At 46.8% G+C, this 24,899-nt stretch overlaps 1 protein-coding gene and 1 pseudogene across 9 annotated transcripts in view; both read right to left on the bottom strand.

Moving 5' to 3' along the window:
* SLC37A2 (solute carrier family 37 member 2) overlaps positions 1-24,899 on the bottom strand; it is an 892,550-nt gene that overhangs the window by 445,329 nt on the left and 422,322 nt on the right. The gene's annotated exons all lie outside the window — the stretch shown is intronic.
* On the bottom strand, positions 4,095-5,258 carry LOC146861716 (TLR4 interactor with leucine rich repeats-like; annotated as a pseudogene).

The following is a 24,899-nucleotide window of genomic DNA, read 5'->3' as shown; positions in this document are numbered from 1 at the left end:
ATAAGGTCCCAAAGGCGAGACCTATTGGCTATGCCAATGCTTGTTTTTACTTGCCACTGGCACATTTCTGAAATACTGGCTTCCATATGAATCCCTTAAAAAACTGAACTACCTTGCTTGGAATACAGATAGGACCCCTCCATTAAAAACATAACCGACCAGCACCAGTTTGTGACTGCACAGGCAACCCTTGAAGTGAGGTCCGGCATCAGAATGTGACATCGTAAGCATTTGCGTGTAACCTGGAAATAAAGGCTGTCTTATATCATTCTAGATGTAGGCACTATCTTATGAAAGTGCATACATGGCCCACAGTGGAGATGCGTGTGGAAGAATTGACATAAGTGTGTTGTCCTGCAATAGTCTATTAAAAACCTATCACTGTGATCAATTAATAACTAAAGAGCATGTTTTTGCATATATCTGTGGAAGATGAGTGGTGAGTGAGTGTCAAACCTGGAGATGCAATAGGTCTCGCATTTACGAGAGTTTGAGCTATTGGCATTGTAAATAACAATGCCTTTTATGTGTTCTGAAAACAGATAAATAAAAGGCATTGCCATTTACAATGCCAATAGCTTAAACTCTTCAAATGCGAGTCCTATTGCATTGCAAATGCGTTCGTGTTATACATTTTTTTTAAAAGCATTAGGAGAGAGCACGCCATGTTGAATGTTTGTGTGTGTTTTTTTATGGTTGAGACAGAGTGAATGTAAGACCGAATCAGTTAATGGATGGATGAATGGATTCATGAGTGCAAAGATGAATGGGGGAGTGCATGTATGATGTTTTATTGAGACCCCAAATCCATCAATGATGCAAAAAGCGCTTTGAGTCCTAAGCCTGACCTATTGACATTGCCAACGCTTGTTGGTTATTTAACTTAAATGGCTTTATTTCATCCGTTTAATTATCCATGAGAGGCAGGCCTGCATTACTCAATGCTGATTTCATGCAACACCAAGATCATGCCAAGATGAATGTCTGAAACCTCAAGACTCTGATGCAGATGTTTGAAAAAGGTGTGGTGAGAGTAGGATCCAGAGGTGCCCCCCAATCCATCATTTGCTATAGAAGATGTAAATGCCACTGCTGTCACGTGGGACTTAAACCAGTGTCAAATGAGCAGACAGGTTTAGAACCTCCCTGAGAGCCGAGTGATACTGCTTGAATTGTAGTGACGTGCAACCTTGCTCTTGTGTCATAGACAGGTAGAAACCCCTGTAGGAGGAGCTGTGTACCAGTGGCTAGAGCTGTAGACTTTGGAACCTGGGGACATGGGTTCGAATCCGGCCTCAGTGTTTGGTTCAACGTTGTGGGATTCTGGATAAATCACTTAAATATGCAAAATGTATGTATGCGATCCCCACTTAATGTTCAGAGTGAGTCAAATATCTTTATTCAGCTGAAACAGCCATAAGAGTATAAAGTAGTTATAGAGATTCCGAGAGAGAGAGAGATTTAGAGAGTGAGAGAGATGCACAAACATAGAGCATTGTTTTTGAACACCTAAATTCGATTTTGGTGTGCATAAAGTCATATGGCTTTAGCCTCACCTTGTAAACTAAAAACGCAGAAAACAAACACCTTGTAAACTATTGTTCTATAAGGATGTGTGCATGTTTAAATCGGCAAGACATACTCTAAAGAGCCAACACCAGTACAGTAGTGACTAGTCCCCCAGGCCGAGACGCTAAATACCATATCTAATATCAAATGGCACAATGGCAAGTAAAACCAGCAGAGAACACACAATCAACTGATGCCAACACTGGGGCAATCATTCACCCAGAGGCTGGGAAAGGCACAGAGGCCTCAGCACTCCTTGATCTGCAAAGTGACTGTTGATTACCAGAAGTGTTTGTGGTTAGTAAATTGGGATTGATCTATGGAGGTGCCAGTTATAATAAACCTCTCGGCCTACCCAAGCAGCGCAGGGATCCTGAAAGCCTCCGTGGGTGCCGGAGAGATGAGGCAATTACACAACATATCCCCCAGCACCTACATATTTACTTGGTTTCCAAGTTACCAATAAAGAGGAAAACGACATATGCTGTGAACAACAACGTGGTGCCAGTTTGTAACTGTGGAGTGTTCCAGGGCATCGCTCTACAAGATATGTATGCATGTATGTTATATATGTCCTGCTTTTGTGTCAAAGAACGGTGAACTGGACAGCTGTGCGTATATTTAGTAATGTCATCCAGGGAAAGTTCACTAGAAGTGCATGGTTTCCTGGGGCGGGGGGCCATCTAATGAGCGTGCACGAGCGAGATCTTTAGAGCAGCAAGCTGTTATGATGGTAACAATATGCTATTTTTCCGTAAAGGTCAGTTTGGAACGCGCATTTTAACATTTCATTTGCCAAGCATTCCAACGTTAATTACAAAATGCTGACCAATTAATCTAAGAAAAAGTAATAATAGCAAAAAGAGAAAGGGAGGATAAGGCAGAGAAGATGCGAGGTAGGGGGAGAGGAGTAAGAAAGAAAGACAGAGAGAAACAAGTGCTAAACCACAAGCGCAGCCACAAATGTTAATTGTTGTGAGAGAGAGGGGGAGCAGGAGGTGAGCCCGCGAGTGGTGCATGCGTGCGCAGTCTGCTCATTTTCAAGCACTGCGCTCGTGCTTGTGGCGCGCCCCTGCTTGCTCCCGCAAGGTGGATGGCACCACAAGCACGAGTGTGTGCTTGAAAATGACCAGAGCGACGGCTAAAGGCCCTCCTATGCAGCGCATGCGCTCTGCGTAGGCAAGACCTAAACATAACAAACTGTATACCCTATTCAAGTTCCAGGAACTGAAATAACCCCACCAAAAACATAAAATGCATTTTTTAAGTGGTAAGCTTACTCTGCTGGATTCTTACAAAGTCTTGTGGTGAAAAAGCTGAACTTGACTCTGCAGACTGCGTATGCTCCTACACTTTCAACTCCCATCAACCCCATAACATAAAAACCTCTAGCACCAAAATATGAAGGAAAGTGAGATGACAAGCTAAATGGTGTGGGAGTGAGGATGCTTAAAAGCATTTCATGATTGGGGTGGATGATAAAGAAGGATTTGTTTTGTCACATATGTGACAGGTGAACTTGTTAAGAAAAGATCTGGAATACCGACAGTCGAAAGAGATGTTTTAAGACATGGGCAAAGTGAGCATTTGCCCAGGGCCTCCACCCTTCATGGAGCCCTCGGGGAAAATAAACATTCTCTGTCTTTCTAGTCCTCTTTTCTGTCTATTTTCATAACTCAGCCTCTCTCCTTCTCTATGCCTACCTTTTCTTTTAACTCATTCTCTCTTTCTCCAGTGTCATCTTAAGAATTTGGGGGCCCCAGAAAGAAGTATTTCAACTGCCTTTGTAGGCAGCCTGTTTCTGTGTAATAGCTTGGCATCATTTCGGCTTCAATTAGTAGAAACTGTGTAGTAAAATTCACAGTTGTTAAAATGAGGGGCCCCAAAATATGTTTTGCCTATGGGCACAAAAATCCTTAAAACACTGACCGGCAAATGCACAAAATGTATCTTAGCAGCTTTGTGAGCTTTCTTTCACAGCTCACATTATGAAAGTAATCACCTCTAGGTTCTTCAAAGAAGTCACCATGAATCTCAGTGCCTTGGAAAGTCTGCTTAGTTGAAAGGATTGCGATCAGAAATATTTCAAATCTACTTGTGCTTCTTAAAGTCACTAACCCCCTTACTATCCAACAGCTGCTCAGGCAAGATATGTTAGTTCAGACTCCATTCTCATCCTTCCTCATTCCACACCCTCTCTGAAAGGAGTAAATAGAGGACAGTGAAAGATGAGGAGAGTGCTGTGGGAGACAGAAGTAGGGAAGATAAACACAGTCATCAGGAGACAGACAGACAGACAGAACAGGGGGCAGCTGAGTGATCTCTGGTTGCAGGTGTGAGGATAGGCAGGGTGTCATCTATACTAGGGGTTGGGAACAGGCAGGGTGTGGTTTAGAATCTTTGAAAGGAAGAAACATGAATGTCCCATTTTGATGGCAATGGGGCAGACTTTTTCCTAGATATGGGAGATTGCCAGTAGGCTAGAGCTGTGAAAAGGCGAGTTGGCTTTAAAAGCTTAACTCAACTTAGTAGTCCAATTACTTTCCCTGCAGCAGCGCCGGGTGGTGGCACTGCACGAAGACGGTGAGCAGCCGGCCCTGGGAGTGCTTGGAGCCCATCCACTGCTTCAGACCCCGCAGCCGACAGTCACAGGTCCAGCGGTTGTCATCCATGTCCAGGCGGTGGGGAGTAGGGTTAGAAGCAAAGGCTTGGCCAGGGAGGGCGGTCAGCAAGTTGCCCTGCAGCCTCAGTTCCCCCAGTGCAGGCAGCCCACTAAAGGCCGCCGGGTGTATGCTGGACAGCAGGTTGCGGCTCAAATCCAGCACCTCCAGGCTGGGCAGCGGCCCCAGGAGCGCCCCGGGAAGGAGTGTCAGGAGGTTGCCGTCCAGCCTCACCTTTCGCAGGGTCCCCAGACCCTCAAAGGCATCGTCCTCCAGCACTACCAGGCGATTGTCGCTGAGCACCAGGCGGGCGAGCCGCCCCAGAGCTGTAAACACCCGGCTGCCCAGGTGCTGTAGCTGGTTGGCAGAGAGAACCAGGGTGTCTAGGGCACTCAGAGGGCGAAAGGTGGCTGGGTGCCGCAGCGCCCCCTGCAGGTTGCCTGAGAGGTTAAGTAGCCACAGTCAACCCAGGCCCGAGAAAGCATCCCTGCCCAGGCTGCGAAGGCGGTTGTTCTCCAAGTGCAGGTACAGTAGGTTCCCCAATGACGAGAAGAGCGCTTTGCCGTCCAGCCTCAGTTTCACCAGGCTCCACAAGCTCCCGAAGCAGCCCTTGCCCAGCACGCACAGCTTATGCAGGGGCACCAGGGTTCCAGGGACCATGCCCGACAGCAGGTTGTTGCAGAAGTAGAGTTCCTCCAGGCGGCCTAGCTTTTGGAGAGCCTTGGGGTGGATGTGGCGGATCTGGTTGTACTGCAGGTCGAGCCTCTGCAGGTGGATGAAGCTAGGCAGGTCGAAGGCGCTGATGTTGCTGATGAAGTTGCCCCCCAGCCTGTAGGTGGGGGTGTCCTCAGGGCTGGGCAGGCTGCTGGCCTTTGGCAGGGTTCGAAGCCCCCGGTTGGTGCACAAGAAATGCTGGTGCTGTTGGCAGTCACACGGCTCTGGACAGATCAGCGCCACGGAAGGAAGAAGCAGGCCGAGCCCACAGAGCACCACTGTCAGCCGAAGGATCCTGGGTGCCTCCATGCCCATAGCGGGCACCTTTCCTGCATGCCCCTCGGCCTGCGACCACTCCCTGGCTGCCCGCAAGCGGTCAGATGTGCAGGCCCCAGCTCACCATGCTCGTTGTCCAGCGAGGGCAGCCCACGAGCCCCCAAACACAAGTTCATAACATCTCTGAGGGCCCGGACAGTTATCTGTGCCGGCAATCGGGCGCCACCTTCTCTCAGACATCTCTCCTTCCGCAGACACACTTCTGTGTCCCTCCATGAACGTTCTCAGCAGGCCCGGTTGGTTTTTCCGACTGAGCTGGGGAACAGCTGGTCGCCTGGAGCCCCTGGGCTCAAGCTCCCCTAACTCTCCTCATCACCCCCACACAGTTACTCCAGTGAACTCCAGGGCTGCAGCGAGCATGCATAAGCAAAGTCTGAAACCCCTTAATGTTTCTTATCCAAAACCTTCCAGCTAGCAGGAGGGCTCTGTTGAACTAGCACACTGGAAAGCTCAGAAAAAAAGCAAAGAAAAATAAAACAGGTGGAAATTTGTACCACACTCCCCCCCCCCTCCCCCCCCCCCCCCCGAGACAGACTCCATGGAAGGAAAGAGGATCGGATTGGAAGAGTAGCAGAAATGGCGGGGAGGGGAGGCAAGACCTGGGCCCACACTTCTGTTTCTGGTCAATAGATGGGGGTGGGGGCTCAGCGCCAAACCCAAGCACTGCGGTGTCCACTACTTTAGGACAATGTCCTTTACTGCATGCTTTTCGAGTTAAGGGTCTTTTACCTGGCAGTTCGGAATAGCACAAGGGATGCCATCTGTCGCCAGGGGGCGCTGATGCAAAATATTTAATGTGAAGCTCAATATTGACTGTTCGTGTGGCAGCAAAGAATCTATGAACAAGGGTGAGAAAAATATATGCTTCATTTAGTAAATATAATGTTAGTGAGATTACTACTGTTGTCAGGGAATGCAGTCCTATGGCAGAAGGTGTGAGCGATGTTAAGAACCATCACATTGCTCTTTTCTCCTCCTGCTCCTGTTAGGGGTTCCTAAAACACGTTACAAAAGCAACGTATATTGTAAATAAAAGGGCAGAAGCTCTCAGGACACAGATGACACTATTTGCTTAACATACAAAGGTAGGCAGTGTGTCGGTTTAACGGCTTTGTACACTTGAGCAAGAGAAATAAGCACGCCGCCATGCGCAAACGTGCACATTTTGTACACCCATACGCGGCAAGCTGCATACTTGAAGCGGCATTTTCATTGCTATGACAACAAAAGCTTCGCAAGATGGTGTCGTACTGTCCACAGTCCGTACGGACACGCGCATGCTGTTTGCTATGGACAAACGGCAAGAGCCGCAATGTTTGTCCATGCAGACGTGTGCATGAAAGCCCTCGGCAGAATCCATTCCAAAAGGTACTTGCAATAGCGAGAGAAACGCATGTGCTGCTTGCGCCAGGCGAGACCTAAAAATGAGTTTTTGGATGGACTTTTGTTCCCTGAGCTTACTACTAATCAGCGCACAGAACTAAATAAGCCAATAATACTAACTGAAATACAGGGAGCGATTCGCTCCCTAACATCGGGTAAGGTGCTGGGTCCAGATGGCTTCCCAGCGGAGATGTATAAGGCGTACTTGGATCTTTTAGCACCAAGACTGCAGAAAATATATGATGAGGCACTGCGTGTACAGCGTCTACCAGCCTCTTTGTGCGAGGCCACGCTGATCACACTGCTGAAGCTTGACAGAGACCCCACACAACTTGGCTTTTACTGTCTGCTGGCACTATTGAACGTAGACTAAAAAGTTCAAGCTAGTATACTGGCAGGACAGCTGGCACCTTTAATGTCCTATCTAATACACGAATACCAGAATGGGTTTGTCCCAGACCGGTCCACAACATATAACTTGCGCCCACGGTTCCAAGACATGCACTATGCCCCTCAGGCCTGGCCCAGTTCTGGCTGTATGGTGCTTGATCTGGAGAAGGCACTCAACACTGTGGAATGGCCCTTTATCTTTAATGTTCTGGCCAGATATAGACTGGATACATATTTTAGCACGCTGTTGCAGCTACTATACAATAATCCGGTCATGAGGGTGAGGTCGGGACGCATGGTGTCCCAACGAACATATATCAGTGAAAACAGACACTAGACAAGGCTGCCTCTTCTCTTTCTACTGGCCATGGAGCCTTTAGCATTGGCAATGCGAACATCTGCAGCTCCTTGGGGGATCCCTCTGGGAAATTAAATGCATGTAATCTCCCTAAAGGCTAGTGATCTACTATTATACATAAAGAATTCAGGAATTGTGCTGGATGTTATACCTAATACGCTTAATTGTCTTGCACATCACTCCGGACTGCAAGTTAATTGGGATAAGACTTGCTTATTTCCATTTGATCCTACCACGCCAAATCAAATGTTCACCATCAACAAGATCTGGGTATCAGGATATGGCACGCAGAGCAAGACTTACTGATGGCAGTCCCACTAGGGCGATTACTTCTGTATCATCGCAGATGATGTTCTGGAAGACATTAGCTCTATCGGTGGTGGGAAGGGTTTCACTTATAAAAATGGTGGTGCTTCCGCATCTAGTATATTATTTTACATACTTAACAGTTGTATTTATCACCATCCTTTTTTCAGCCAATTTAACGCTTGTTCTGAGAGCTAATATGAAGCAACACAAGATGTAGGGCGGCGCTCACAAAATATATTTGCCGTCGGACCAAGGAGGGCTCACAGTTTCTAACCCAGAGCAATACTACTTAGCATCCCAACTTCAATGGGAAGCATGCTGGGTGACAGGTCTATATTTAACAGACATGACATGCAAGGATGTAGCATAAAAGCATAAACTTAACATAACATTCTGGCATTATTTCACCCATGTGACAAGAAGATTAGTCCTCGCCGTTTGTTGCTGCGCTTAGCCTATAGGTGTTATTGTCGCTCCTTATACCTCACTAGACATACTAGACCTTATGCACCAGCGATACCGCTGCTTGGGAAACCGAGGGGTAGCAGATTAAGTGTACGGGCTGATTTTGATGCATGTCTATACACCTTAGGTGACCTTTACCTAGACGGGGCACTCATATTGTTCACTGATATTACGCAGAAGTCGGAATACATCCAGGACACTTCCTCATGCATGCCTTGTGGATGAGCCTATTGCAATGCAGCTGAGGAGACATTAGACAAGAACCACCAACCAATTTAGTACTCCGATATATACATGTCATGGGAAATTGCACGAATCACACCCGTTGACTCGCAGATGCGCTTCGCTTTCACACAGCAACAGATCTTACACCGCTGGGGACAAAGTGGGAACTTGAATTATGCCGCCCTTACACAAACACAGAATGGAAAATAATTCTGGTAAGTCCCACCTTGGTCCCTCACAATGCCAGCTCCAAATTAATACAATATTATTTAATACATTGTGCATATTTAACACCTGAGAAAATAAATCGCTACATTAGTAGAAATGATACGTAGTCCCAGATGCTCCTGTCAGGGTGCAGATATTGTACATATGTAGTGGTTATGTGTCAATTTAAGAAAGTATTGGGAGGGAGTGATACAACACTTAGCTGCTTGCACTGATAGATGCCTCTTGAACAAATAGGAAACGTGTATTTTAGGATTGTTCACACGATACAAAAAGTACAGAGCCACCAGTGGATTTATAGATCTGGGGCTGGTGGTGGCTAAGAGACTCATAACGAAATGCTGGAAATCCAAAGACTCCCCACCACTAAAAGCCTGGACCTGCTCTGTACTTAACGGAGCTAGAGCAGAGGCGGTATCCTTCCGGTGGGAGGACACCTTAGGGCTGCGCAAATTTGCCATTACAGATAGCTGGAACTCGATACTTGTGACCTTGCAAATTAATATGCTCCCTTGTTCTGATAGAGGATCTTGCACAGAACGAGGAACCAGATACTAATTGAGAGGGCAAGATAAAGGCCCACCCAGATGAGACGAATGGGGTGGGATGCTCAGAATATACAGGCATAATTAACAGAATGATACCAAAGGGGATGATGGACGGAGCGTTAGAGCAAATCAAACACTCACCCCCAGTCAACTGATCTGGGTTTAATCCATCATTATTCTTTAGCTCACTCCACTACCCCAGTTCAGACATGGCCATATGCAAATCAGTCTGACCCTGTGCCTCATGGGAACAGCCCAGCCCGAACTGCCAAGCCACGTCTTCCCTGGACCGGAAACAAGCATCCTGGGACCGGTTTCGGGTTCATAACCCTCGTCAGCCAGGCTATTTTGAATCCAGTGGCAAAGTGAGCAAGGGACCCACGTCTGGGCATACCCTGCCAACTTAGGGCGAACAAAGCGATACCAAAGGGGATGATGGACGGAGCGTTAGAGCAAATCAAACACTCACCCCCAGTCAACTGATCTGGGTTTAATCCATCATCATGCTTTAGCTCACTCCACCACCCCAGTTCAGACATGGCCATATGCAAATCAGTCTGACCCTGTGCCTCATGGGAACAGCCCAGCCCATACTGCCAAGCCATGTCTTCCCTGGACCGGAATGTATGTAGCATACAGGTGAAATTTGATTTTTCCACTGCAAAAATCAATAAACGGATCAAACATAAAATTTTGACATTCAATTAAAATGAGTAGGACTTCATTACGACCGCACATAGTGAAATTCTGAGTTTGCTACCCACACCGCGCCCACATCTGCACTTTTTCCAGTGGGATATGCCTGAAAAATGCCCGGAAAAATACCGGGACATGCAGATTTTGGTGCAGTAAGCATCAACATCTGCACGGTAGATGCCCCATTTTTACAGAGGAGAAATCAGAATAGATGATAAATATCTTAACTGCTATATTCTGATACGTGAGGAATTGGATTTTAGAAGATGTGATAAATATTTATCTGGGGACGGGCCACACATAATGAGGACCTTAGTTTCTTCCGACTGGCCCCACAACATAATTCGCACCAACTGCAGTCAATAGAAAAATTCTCAGACGGCTTGCTCAAATGATTCAAATCCTTCTGGTTTGACCAAGACCTGCACAAAAGAGCCCAAATTTCGTCCTCCTCTCAGCACATTGACCCTATTACGTGGGCCTCAGTGGCCTTGTGTCTCTCACAATACAACCTCAGCATCGATTTCAAAGTCCTAATGAAACTATTCTCATTGTCATTGCCTACACTTCCGTCCTGTACACAGAAATACCTCAAGCCAACAAACCCAATTGTTGCCCTTCTGCAAAGGTTTCAAAGTAACTGATGTTTGACTGAGCGGAAACCATCAGGAAATTAGAAAGGGCAAACTCTTAAATACTATACTAATCAGAGGCAACATCGTTGCCTCAAGAACATGAACACTATGCCACTTCACCATCTTTGGTGAAAAGTTAATCATGAAAAATCATGTGAAAAAAAAAATGGGGACACGTGAAAATAACACATGGTGCAAGTGTTAACTCTCACCTCAAATACAGCAGCATCTACTAGGCCATGGGTACTTGCAAACATTTCCCCGGGGATCACAAAGTACTGCCTGTGGCATGTCTGAGGGCTGCACTTATGCCAGCAGGTCGAGGATCGGGGTGATAAAAGGCGGACGTTGGGGGACGTGAAGCAGATGCATGGTGTGGAAAACAAACCGAGCCTTCTAGTGACTTCTGTCTGCCACCAACGCTGTATTCTCATGCACCAAGAATTAAAGTCAAAGCATTACCTTCTAATGTAAAATGTGAGAGGGAAAGAGATATTCATCTGGTGGCTGAATTGCAAAATGTGAAACCAGAAAATCTGGTATCAGCTCTAGCTTCGCCACTTGATCAAATTGTGTGATCTTAGGCAATTGGTTAATTTCACTTTGCCTCCTATTTCTTCATTACCACATATTAGAGCTTCCTAAACTACATGAGGTCAGGGTGTGTGCTGAACAAACCTTCTCTTGTGTTTTATTTACTAAACTATAATGTTGTTCCAATTATAGAACAACCAAGGTTACACAAAAGGTGCACCTGACCAATGACTAGCCTCTTGGTTCACTAATGGCAATGACATTGTTTTCAGAATGGGGGTGGCATGAATGTTTCCAAGATCATGTTTAAAAACTATCACTGCTAATAAATACCTTTCAATGCAGTGAAATAATCTGATTTACTAAAGTAACACTCTCGTGCATGTAAAAAAAATACACTTTTTTTGAAGTTTGCAGAGAATTTATCATGTTTTTAAATATTTAGTGCAAGATGTCTTTAAAACTAAAGGTGTTCTAAACATAAGTTGTCTTGGACCATTACTTTAGTTTACAAGTAAATAATGTATGCCCGTTTGTAGTATCCTGCATTTGTAATGTAATGTATTTTACACCTCCTCCTCAGCCAGGGCCTGTGCTCTGTCCTCAATAGAATGACTAGCCTCGGAATGTTGGAACACTGAGAGGTGAAGTGACAGTTGGGCATGGGCTGAGCAGCAGTCAGGCTCCTCCTGGTGGGGCTCTCCTTCACAACTAAATCTACCTGTTTTTCTTAACTACTCAACTTGTTACTTCATGAATAAAACATCTTGAATTCACCTTACCTGCGTGGACCTACTCACTACACCGTTTTTACTGATTTATGAATGTTGCCGTTCTGTCAAATAAACAGCAGCCAAGTGCTGCTGTTCACCAGGGGGCCACAATTAAAGGTCAGGAGAGCCGCATGCGGCCCCCAGCAGTGCTTTGAGTATACCTGTTCTAGGCCATCCTGTTAGCATACCAATTGAAGAGGCTACAAGAAGGTGAGGATGTTGGGGAGCGCCATATATTTCGATTAAAACTACAGCCGATCCTGCCATATAAAAATGTATACTGGCCCCCTGTCCAGTTAGTATGCCTGCCCTATAGATGAAAAGAAGTTTCCGCCCTGCATACTCTCTGCTGTGACCAAGCCACTTTCTAGTGGTAGCTAGGATTAATTGCAAACATAGAGGTGACTATCTCTTTGCCACAACTCTCATTCTGTGGAACTGTATGCTTTTAGAGTTTTGCAGTGACCCTTTTCACATGGAAAACCTACAATGAAAACCTCTCTTCTGAGCTCCTCTAAACATTTCTTCCACAGCTAGCCAATAAAACCAATAAAACTCAACCAGACCTGCACTACGTTCTCAGTTGCATGAGGCTTCTTATACACTATATGTCCTTTCTTTACCTGCTGCTTGAGAAGGCACTAGAGTGCCCTATCCACAAACAAAGCAACTATTTCCAAAGGTGGATGTTCTCAATGTAACATTAAGGCTCAAACGGCTGATCAGACTTACTCTCTGGTGCCTGCCTGGGGCAAGCCAGTAGGTAAGAGCCACTGTTGTTGACTTCTTGGTGTCTTCTGTACACATAAGCTGGTCCTATTAGGTGAACTGAGTGTCGAGTTAGGCTTTTCAGAATGCCTGCCATTGTTTTTTCATTGATGTATAGCAAAAAGTGATGGATGGAATGCTTGAATTAATCTCAGCTACTGCTAATTACTCGTGGCCACATCCTAGTCTATCGTTATTGTGACCCATCATGCAACGTCAGACAGGAATCAGTCATTAGCAAACCAGTATACAAGGATGGACTAGGATGCGTACCCAAGTAACTACCAGTGGCTGAAATTAATTCAAGCATCCCATCCATAACCTTTTTTTTGTATATAATAGTGTGTCATCCTAAGTGGGGTGGGTATACCATGGCGTGGGTCCTTGGCACACTGTCACTGGAACCAAGCTGTACCTGACCAATGAGCCCTAATTAATACAAAACTGGTCCTAGGTTGCTTGTGTTCCAGGTCAGGGAGAACAGAGTCTGGCAGTTTGGGCTGGACTTCTCCAACCACAGCAGAGTCAAGACTGATTTGGATATGGCTGGGTCCAAACTGCAGTGGCAAAGTGTGCAAAATAACAATGGACTGAGGTGCAGCCCCGGGTGATTACGAGTGGCTGAGATTAGTTCAAGCATTTCATCCATCACGTTTTTGTATATTGTAGTACCTTTTTTTATATGCTGTGTCTATTTCATTTACAGTTCTTCCAGATTTCGGCATGCCGCTTCTACCTAAACCCACTTGCAGAGTGTTGGAATTTTTTTTACCTTCACCCTCCTGTCTTCTGAACCCGTTTTTGTTGTCTTTGTAGGACTCTTCAATTTTACCACTGCTTAACAGTGCGAAAGTGCTTGTGCTCTCACCTTAAAACATGGTACAATTGCCTTACACCCAACTGGCCTATTTAATTTACTTGTAAGTCAATAGTACAGCAGCACTACATGTGCTTAGGGCCTGTAAATTAAATGCTACTAGTGGGCTTGCAGCACATCTGCGCCATCCACTTGGGTAGCTCTCTAAACAAGTCCCAGGCCTGCCATTGCAGCCTCTGTGTGTGCAGTTTTAAACTGCCATTTCGGCATGGCAAAATAAATATTTGGGGCGAAAAGCGTTACAACAAACAAATGATGGACGGAATGCTGACAATGCAGACATTCTCCCCCAGTCAAGAGATCTGGGTTAAATCCATCGTTCTTTTGCCCACTACGCCACCCCAGTTCAGACATGGCCACATGCAAATCAGTCTTGACCTTGTGCCTCATGGGAACAGTCCAGCCCGAACTGCCAAGCCATGTCTTCCCTGGACCGGAATCAAGCATCCTAGGACCGGTTTCTGGCTATCAGCTGTCATCAGCCAGGATAGCTTGACTCCAGTGGCGTAGTGAGCACGGGACCCACGTCTGGGCATACGCATCCCACTAAGGGCGAAAAGCGTTACAACAAACAAATGATGGACGGAATGCTGACAATGCAGACATTCTCCCCCAGTCAAGAGATCTGGGTTAAATCCATCGTTCTTTTGCCCACTATGCCACCCCAGTTCAGACATGGCCACATGCAAATCAGTCCTGACCCAGTGCCTCATGGGAACAGTCCAGCCCGAACTGCCAAGCCATGTCTTCCCTGGACCGGAATCAAGCATCCTAGGACCGGTTTCTGGCTATCAGCCGTCATCAGCCAGGATAGCTTGACTCCAGTGGCGTAGTGAGCACGGGACCCACGTCTGGGCATACCCATCCCACTTAGGGCGAAAAGCGTTACAACAAACAAATGATGGACGGAATGCTGACAATGCAGACATTCTCCCCCAGTCAAGAGATCTGGGTTAAATCCATCGTTCTTTTGCCCACTACGCCACCCCAGTTCAGACATGGCCACATGCAAATCAGTCTTGACCCTGTGCCTCATGGGAACAGTCCAGCCCGAACTGCCAAGCCATGTCTTCCCTGGACCGGAATCAAGCATCCTAGGACCGGTTTCTGGCTATCAGCCGTCATCAGCCAGGATAGCTTGACTCCAGTGGCGTAGTGAGCACGGGACCCACATCTGGGCATACCCATCCCACTTAGGGCGAAAAGCGTTACAACAAACAAATGATGGACAGAATGCGGACAATGCAGACATTCTCCCCCAGTCAAGAGATCTGGGTTAAATCCATCGTTCTTTTGCCCACTACGCCATCCCAGTTCAGACATGGCCACATGCAATAAATATTTGGCCAGGCTGAAACCTTCCTTTTTTATACATATATGTCAGCCCTAGGGTATGCCCTGACCAGCCCAGAGGGCCGGGTGCACTATATTTAAAGAGTAGGACATGTACTTTTAAGTTTTACACGTCCTGGTGGACAAAAACATTGGAGGTACCTTATTACATTTAATAGGCTGTAACTTCTAACTTGCAGTAGGTGTGCGGGTTGAGTTTGATGCCTAAAGAATTGTAATTAAAAGCCAACTTTAATGGTAAAGTCGAATTTTAAGTCACAATTCTAAGAATGCTACGTTTAGAAAGTTGGCATTTTAGTGTCATAACCATTTGGTGCCTGCAGCCTGGTCCTGGGTCACAAGACAAGGTGTAGCTGGCAGATGGTCTTTGTGACTGCTAACAGACAGTGAGACAAAGGAAAATAGGTTCTGGCAGGATGGGCCACACCGAGTTAATGAGTCGGAGAAGCTGTCACCTACAAGTGAGGAAGATGGCCGCTGCGTGGGAGCCCTAAAATGGAGCTCCCGAATTGAGGATTTTGAATCCATGAGATATCCTGTACAATCCCTGAAATCCACCCGCAATTCTTGAATGAACTATATCTGCTTAACATGAGTAGTTGGTTTTGCTATAATCACCCGGTTTGGCTCTTTCGATTTATCTGCAAGTGGTAGTCTGATTGGAAGTGCAGCAGGAACCGGCCTGATGCTGGCCCAGTGGAAATACCCGGTCGCTGGACGGCATACGGACTGTGCCATTCCCTCGTTATTTGGAGCTGTGGGGTAGCCTGGAATGATTTACATCACAGTCGCTGGCTTGCTGGAGCAGGATCCATTAACTATCTGCGGGCTGGCTGCTGGTTCAGCTGATCAGATAGGTGAATCTTGGACCCCATTCCCCCGTGGTCATGGAGCAGCTGGGGGGCTGCGGAGAAGAGAGAGGGGTAATCTACCTGGAGGAGTCTGGAGGTCGGCTCCCTCTTGTTGGGCTGTGGGGTGCTACCTCATATGCAGAGCGCATCCATGCAGTCTTGCGGCCCTCGCCTAATTGTACATATGCGGCGCCTCTCCTGTTCATTGAGGGCTGTCGTGTGTATGCTGCTCTTGCGCCCATTCGCTGTATTACTCACTGGAGCCCTGGTGGTCTGGCTCTCGCTTGTTGCTTGGGCCCTGAGACTGATCTCAGAAACCTCCCGGACTGTTTTGGTCCCCCCACCGCCTTGCGGGCACAACGCGGAGGAGCGGAGATCCCGGGCTTTCTGCCCTGATGATGTTGCACTGGGGCTGATTGCCTCACAAATTTACAGTGCAACACCTGGTAGCCTTTTGCCAGCTGCTGATACTCAACTTGAGCTTCCACCCTTGCTCTGGGAGGAGCTTATCATTGTATCGGGGGACATTTCCCTGGATCTTGTTGGGTCACCACTTTTGACGGGTTTGTCGGCTTGGGAAACCACTACATCTAGGGGTTTGAAAGTGCTAATTTCCTTAGTAGTCTAGGCTCCGCTGCATCAAGCCCTATTGTTCTGGTCTGTGAAGAGAAAGGTAGGACCCTTCGCTGGCTATTTTGTGGGGCGGCCATCTTGGAATGGTCAAGCTGCCGTAAGGCACTTTTAGTCTCCTTTCAGTCTGGGATGAGAAAGAAAGGTTGGACTTTTCCCCTGGCCCACCTAGGATTTGGCCTGCTTGGTATCTGCCTGGCTGCAATAAGATTATTTGCCCCAGTTGGGGTTATCTTATCAATTAACTAGATCAGCCTCATACATTGCTCTGTCTAACCCGAATCCTTTGAGTGGGCTTGGGCACTTTGCGAATTTTTACTAACCGAAAAGTTGAACTTTTTTTGGGCAGCAACAAGGGACTTTGTTGCAGCTGGTGACTTCGCAACAACTTACTGGAGCTTCCTCATTCATAGTTCTGTTGATATGGTAACCCAGGTGAAGATTATTGCTCATTACGTTGCTGATCTTGTAACCCAAGAGTTGTATCTCTTTCTCCACCCCCAAATAAAATTGTTTTTTACAACTCCTCGCTTGCAGAAAACGCAATTTCTTATCGGATCGCTGCCTTCCTCCCTCCTTACTCGGATCGCTTTACCTACCATGGCGCAACCTACTATTGGCTCTTCTAGCGGCCTGACATGGGTAGGCATTAATGCGTTCAAGATTGTCTACCCTCCCTACCTCTCGAAGAAAGCAGCAAAGACTTTTAAACACAATCTACTCAAACGCTATCCTGAAACACATCTCTGATACTTGCCTGTGTGCTTATAACGGTATAGTGGGGACAGACCTTACCTTCTACACAACCAGAAGAGCCCAGTGGAGAAGAGTCTTAACTGACATGCTTCGTTCCAAAGCTATGTGCAAAATCCCCCACGGGTTCCGTGTAAACATTATTCTCTCTCATATCCTCAATGCTGAACTGACCATCTCTCTCTACAATAATGGCAATATCCTTATTCAAGCCTCTGACCTGTATCTAAATCACTTTGACAGTATTTTTAATAGGATTAAAAATGCACTTAGTCACCCTAATCCTTCTAGTATAGTCCATTCTAGTCCCCTGCGTACCTACTGTACCCTCTGTGCCCTCCTATCCTGTCTCCCCTCCACACAACCCTATCATCATCCCTAAACCGGCCAGGCCAAATTATTTTAGTCTCCCCATTACTACTGAACCTCCTTCTCCCTCACACTATGTGGGGGCCCCATCAACCTGCACCTCTCTCAGGATGATCCGTTCTGATACCTCCTTCGACACAGTTAATGAGTGTAATACTCTCAATACAAACCTTGACACACCATGCTTTCCATATCCTAGTACCAGTAACTCTAATCTGTATGCTTCTCCTACTCTGCACCCAATTTTAAACCCCGGCACTTAACCTTTTATCCCTCCATGTCCTTCCTCCCTTTCTATCTCTTCACCTATTGCACTGGATATAACCACTGTGTCCCTCCTTTCAACCTCAAAGATCTCATCCTCAACCTCTTGCTCAGAAACCTGACACCATCTATGCCAACCCCCCCGCCCCACAATAGATACTATAACTGATCTCAAGCACTGATCTATCTCCCCTTGCAATCTTGGTAAGGGGCCTCTCCATTCTTCTTATTCTGGGTGGGTACCTGGTGATGATAGCCTTCGCCTGATTGAGGAGGAATTGGCTGACCTCAAGCTGGACCTCCTTACTGTAAAGGATAACCTCCAGACCCTCCTACACTGCTCATTGAAGAATGAAAACCTTTGTAAACTCTATCCTCCCTTGGGGATTGATCTTCCTACTCTTCCAGCCAGTATTAAACGTTGCGGATTGTAAAGGTATTCTGTCACTAACCCGCTCAACCCACGCTGGTCCTCTCGACCTCTTCATAACCACCAGTCCAGACCCCTTAGGTTCCTGCCTCAGCTGTCGGATGATGACACGCTCGCACTGTTGCTGTCGTATGATGGCTATGCGGTCTCCCCAAGCATCATACCTACTATTTTCTCTGACCCGGATAGAAAACCTAGTGTTAACTTTATATCCATGAATAAGGATAACCTTCAGGTCAGCACGTCTCACCCAGTGGAAGCAACTACCAACCCTCTTATCAAATCAATGCTTCTCAATTGCAAATCAGCAGTGAAGCATGCAGCGGATCTCTCTGAACTCATCATCTCACAAGAATTGGACCTCCTGATCCTTACTGAAACTTGGCTCAATGACTCCTCCTCCCCAATTCTCGACATCTTAATCCCATACCTCCTGACTATGACATAATAAGATGCTACAGATCTATCAAATCTGGGGGGGGGGGGGGGGGGCGGCTGGCATTGCCTGCATCCATCGTTCCAGCCTCATATTAAAGCAGGATCATAATGCTCTGATGTCCTCCTGTGAGCTCCTAGTAACTGAGATTTGGAATGAGGGCAAGTTGGTTTGTATGCTTCATACGATCTTGCGCTTCACAGAGCAATTGATGGAATCCATCTCTGCTTGCTCGGTCCTTCACCCTAACCATATCTTCCTCGGTGACTTCAACCTTCACTGGGGTGACACAAATGATCCGTTATTTTGCTCCTTTAAGTCTTTTCTCTCTGACCTCAACTTCATTCAGGCCTGCAATGGACTCAACCACAACAAGGGTGCTACCCATAACCTTATCATTGCTAGAGACCACATCATTCAAATGAATGAGATTGTACCTTGTGATTGGTCGGATCAACAAATCGCCTTTCACATTTTGGAAAAGGTTTTGCTCAGACAAGGTCAAACTCTTAAAAACAAACAGCTGGCTCGCAATTGAAGAGACATCAACATCGCTAATCTATCCAACTTCAACAAGAATCTGCTGGAACCTCCCCCTAACATGAACAATTTAGACGAGTTGACAGATCATTACATCAACTCTATGTCAAGTATTCTCGACTCTGCTGCGCCGATGCAACTCAAAAGAATTCTGATCAAACAATCCAAACCCTGGTTCAATGGCTCCCTTAATGAGGAACGTCGCAAACTGAGGCTCCCTGAGAGAAAATGGAGAAATGCTCCCTCCTCTACTAGTCTCAATCAGTTAAGTAGGTTGAGAAGTCCCTACATCAAACATATTCGCATTGCTAAAACAGATCATTTCAGGGCTCAGCTAGACAGTGTTAAAAACCGACCAAAGAAACTGTTTGAAATCATCAAACAACAAGTCAACCACTCTACCAATCTTATCCTGCCACTCAAGACTACTGGCCCCAGTGAGGAGAACTCAGCGCACTTTTCAGAAAAGGCTAGGATTATAGAACAGGAGGTACAACATGCCGCTCCCAACTTGACTTTGGAAACTGTGCCGCTACCTTACGGAGGGTCATTTTATTTGTGTTTCACTGTGTTTTAAAACTGATTGAATTGAAACGGACGTATTTTAGTCAATCCTAACTACCTAAAATACCAACCCTGTACTCTGCTCGCAGCGCTGACTCCCTAGCGGTCTCCTGTGCACACCCCTCGGCTCAGCTAATCAAGAAGGGCAGGGTAGGACCCATAGGCGGGGAACTGGCATTAAAGTCCACCTTGGTGCGGGAGCGCAGCGGACGCGTGCAGTGGGCGCGCTGGCTGCGTGCCGCCCCGATGGGCCCTGGGGCTAGGCACTATGCCAAATCCTCACCTATTCCTCGGAGGAACTCAGGGAACTTCACCAGGCTTCGTTCCCACTTAACCCAGTCACTGATACGCATCTGAGTCTCAATGAGATCCGTCAGACACGGAAAGTCTTTCCAGAAATCTCAGATTACATTTCACATACCCAGCGGAGATCGGATATTATTCAACCTAAGCATACAGCATTACGTGTATACTATTTAAATACATGTTCCTTCGTTAAACATCAGCTTGATGTTTTCTGCTTCTAGTGTCAGATAAACCTGACATTTTACTAGTAACGGAAACGTGGCTGACTCCCGATTCCACTCCGGACATCTTGGCTGCACTGCCCAATGATTATTACATCCTCCACGTGGATCATCCACCTGGTAAGATGGGTGGTGGAGTAGCAGCGATTATTCACCGCAACCACAAATTCACTGCAATTTCTTCTTTGAATCTCTTGGCAGTGAATAATATTGACATTAAGCTGGAATCCAAATCAGCCCAGCTTATCTGTGTTTTGATCTACAGGCCCCCACAGCATATGCCCTTGTTCCCTCTATTACTGAGTGAACAAATAGCTAATATTGTAACGAACTACCCAAATTACTGGTCTAATGACCCACTTGGTGAGCCTTATTCTGTGAAATTGACCGATTTACTAACTAATCTCAATTTTACCCAGCAACTATCCTCAGCTACACATATTAAAGGTCACATACTGGACCAAATTTGGACTACTAACCTTACAATGTCTGTTCCTACTATCTTGCCATGTCTATGGTCTGACCACCACCTTATGAAATTTTCGGTAACAATGCCCATCGGCGGCAAGATCCCCGCGGCTGAGGGAGGGCACGATTAGGAAATGGGGCGCCCTTAATAAACAGGAATTCCTGAACTCATTAGCTAGCTCAATCCCTACTTTTGATCCGGATGTTGATCTTTTTGAAGCAAACATCTCTGCATGGCTCCTAGCAGCCAGTGACACGTATGCCCTGCTCACAAAACTAAAACAAGCTTGTCGCTTCGATGCACATAAATGGTTCTCTGTAGAACTAAGAGAACAGAAACTAGCACTTCGCCAAAAGGAAAGGAGATGGAGATTAAACTACTCCCTTGAAGATAAGCATCTTTACTCAGAAGCACAGAAAGAATATAAAAAAGCCATTAGTGCAGCAAAGGCCTCCCATTTCTCTACTAGAATATTAAATTCCCACAATAGGTCTAAGGACATTTCCTCTATCGTGAATGAGTTATCCAATGCAGACAGAGTTTCACCTAAATCTACTCCCACCCAAGATCTTTGCAATTTCCTGAACAACTTCTTATTGGAAAACATCTCCACTATCAAAGCCAGCAATCCAATTTCTAACTCCAACAAGATATCCCCTGTCACAACAACAAATGCCATCACTTTGGTTCACCTCCCGGCTATAAGTACCCAAGTTTTCTTGGACTTATTGTCCAAAGTAAAATCGGGTTCTCCCACGGATTGCTGCCCACCTCATATTTTAAAAGACACTTTCTTTGCCCTGCCAAATTCCGCTATGACCCTTTTGAATGAGTCTCTCTCGCAGGGCCGTGTCCCCAAAGTATTCAAAGATGCTATTGTGGTCCCGCTCCTAAAACAACCTGGAGCAGACCCACTAAATTCATCAAATTACCGCCCTATTTCCCTGCTCCCTTACCTAGTCAAAATTTTGGAAGCCCACGTAGCAAAGTGTTTGTCCAACTTTATGGAACATTCCGGCTACTTAGACCCACACCAGTCGAGATTTTGTCCCGCTCATTCTACGGAGTCGGTGATACTGGCAGTCTTGGACGATCTGCGTGAGAAAGCTGACAGATCCAGCAGCACCAGGGCCTGTGGAATACCTCTATCAGCCGCATTTGACACGGTCGACCACAACATACTGAGGGAACGTGTCAGGCAGGCTGGCATCCAGGGCTCAGCATTCAGCTGGATCAAATCCTTTCTTGAGGGTCGTACTCAAGCAGTACGCTTGGCCACATTTACAGCACCCAAGTTAACAACGACATGTGGGGTCCTCCACAGGGCTCCTCATTATCCCCCCATCTGTTTAACCTTTACCTTCTCCCTCTGATTCAGTCTTTGAAGGAAGGGAATGTGACCACTTTTAATTACGCCGACGACCTACAGTTATCATTCACTATAGATAATTCACCTAACTCAGTTCTCGAATTTCAGGCCACTATGCTTCACATTCGCCATTGGATGGACCAAAATCATTTAAAACTCAACCCAGGCAAGACTGAATTGGTGCTAACAGGGAGGAGTGAGATTCTTTGGGGCCCACACTATTGGCCTGCAGAACTTGGTTCACCCCCGAGCCCCCGACCTCTGTAAAAAACCTCGGGGTTTTTATAGACAACGATCTATCATTAAAATCCTAGGTCGGCGCAGTGATCTCAAACTGTTTCTTTCAGTTACGAAAGATCAGCCGCTTGCTTGCTCATGCAGCGCTGATACAGGTTGTGATAGCTATGGTGCTATCACATTTAGACTACGCCAATTCAGTCTACCTGGGAATGCCACTCTTCTTAACCAAGCGGCTTCAGATGGTTCAGAACCAGGCAGCGAGACTGATCTACCAGCAACCTAGATGGCAATCTGCTAGACCTCTTTTAAAAAAACGACACTGGCTTCCCATCTCTCAACGGACTGCATTTAAGACAGGAAGTCTAGTTTTCAAATATTTACACAGCCAGAGCCCCAAATTCATCAATAACCTTTTGTCTAGGTATATTCCCTCCCGTAACCTCCGCTCAAGGCATCTCCAGTTATTGACTACCCCTGCCTTTAAACGGAAACGACAGGGAGGCTGCCGGTTTGCATCTTTGGCCCCAAGATTATGGAACTCGCTTCCCCTGGAGATCGCGCCATGCACGGACTTACTGAGGTTCAGAAAGCTGCTCAAAACATGGCTGTTTGTGCAGGCACACAAATAACACATTCCTTTGGTTCCGACTAGTTCTAGAGTAGCGCCATGAAACCTTTTGGTGTAAATGCGCTTTATAAGTTTTTTATAACATAACATAACATTGCAGTCTATGAGTGCCCTGGCTTTGGCAATTCCTACGGCAGTGTGTGCTCCTCGCTACGCCACAGAGTACACTCCCAAAAATAATGCCTCTTGGAATTCCTTCCTGCTCCCGGATGGGGAGGAGCGGTTACATTCTTTGACATCTCATAAACCCTCCAACCATTTCAGTGATCCACTTCCCGCTAAGCTTCTCAAAGATCTCAATTCGGCCATTCTCCCTCCGTGGACCAGGATCATTCAACAATCTCTCCTACAGTGGCGGATTCCTGACTGCCTTAAGATGGGGCAAGTCACGCCCATCCCCAAGAAGACTAATGCCGACTTAGCGGATCCTAATAACTACCGTCAAATCACCAGCATCATGTCTTTAGCTAAATTGCTCGAGAACTGCATTCACACACAGCTTTGCAAGCACGTCGAAAAATTTCAGCTCCTTCACCTCCACCAGTCAAGCTTTAGAGCGGAGCGCAGTACAGAAACAGCACTAACTCACATCGTTGAGGACGCCTTCAGGGCGCTGGACCAAGATGTTGCCCGTCTTCTGATCCTTCTTGACTTGTCCTCTGCTTTTGACACTATCAAACACGGCAACTTGATTACTCTTCTTCAACATAGGATGGGTTATGTCAAGAATTCCTGTCATACAAGGGAAACACGCCCTTATGTAAACAGGAGAGCTGTTACATAACTCAAGGGAAACACGCCCTTATGTAAACAGGAGAGCTGTTACATAACTCAAGGGAAACACGCCCTTATGTAAACAGGAGAGCTGTTACATAACTCAAGGGAAACACGCCCTTATGTAAACAGGAGAGCTGTTACATAACTCAAGGAAAACACGCCCTATAAAGGGAGGAACCGGGAGGTACAAGGCTGTCGGATATTGTGTTTACACCGACGTACCTGCTTCGTGAAGAGCAGTGTTCCGGAGTGGTGCTCCAGTAAGGCAAGAACGGAGGTAGGTCGAGTCGTTACTCCCTGGGCCGTGTCTTGCCCCATCGTCACCTGTGAAGGACCCGGAAGCTCTACCGGTCAACCATTGAGCTTCGCTTTTTGACTCGGCTGAGTCCAAGCGCAGTGGCGCTTTTGCTGGTTGGAGTCGTAACTCCCAGCCCGACCAGAGACACAGGGACTGCCAGCTGTAACGCACACCAGGAGGTGTTTGCCGCGTTACAGACTCGGAAGTCCACAGGATCGATCGAGCGGCTGCTCTCGGTTCAGTCTTCTTGCTTGTGATTGGGGTATCGGTGACGCATCACCAGGAGGTGACTCCGCGTCCCGGTGCAGTCTGAGGAAGAGGTTGAGCGGCTGCTCCCTTCAGGTAGAGACCCCGGCTGGGTGTTTCCCTGACTCCTCGATTCTCCCCAACACTCTTCGTGCCCCTCACAGCCTACCGATTGGCATTGTCGGCCATTTCATTTCTGCCCTCTGTTGGCATACGCCGGGATCGGCGTATATGCAGAGGACGGTTAGGACCATCCGTGCTGTGGGCTGGTAACGTACTTAGCCTGGAGGATTCCAGTGACTATAACTTTTGTTTGTTCTTTGTATTTTATTTGCCTTCATTAAAAGAACTAACCCTTCACAAGTGGTTGCGTCCTCATTGTCGTGTCTGTTAAACGATCCTGAGACGTTCAGGGCGTTACAAAATATCCGACCTTAATAACACTAACTGTCTCCCGGTCGATAACAGACATGGCAACACTTGATGATGTGCTGGCTGCTTTAGCGGCCATGCAAGTTGAAGTGGCTGCCTCTAGGCAAGAAACAGCCGATGTAAAAGCCAGACTGGATGCTATCCAAATGGACCCGCTCACGCCCAGCACCTCCCTCACGAACCAGACCCCTGCGGTAGTAGTGGAAATGCCGGTAGCCATCCCCTTGGCAACACCAGAGAGGTACAGTGGGGATC

This window comes from Triturus cristatus, chromosome 3_1, assembly GCF_964204655.1.
Source record: "Triturus cristatus chromosome 3_1, aTriCri1.1, whole genome shotgun sequence".
NCBI lineage: Eukaryota > Metazoa > Chordata > Amphibia > Caudata > Salamandridae > Triturus > Triturus cristatus.
The sequence above is the reverse complement of the archived record's forward strand: the minus strand, read 5'-3'. Positions and strand labels throughout refer to the sequence as shown.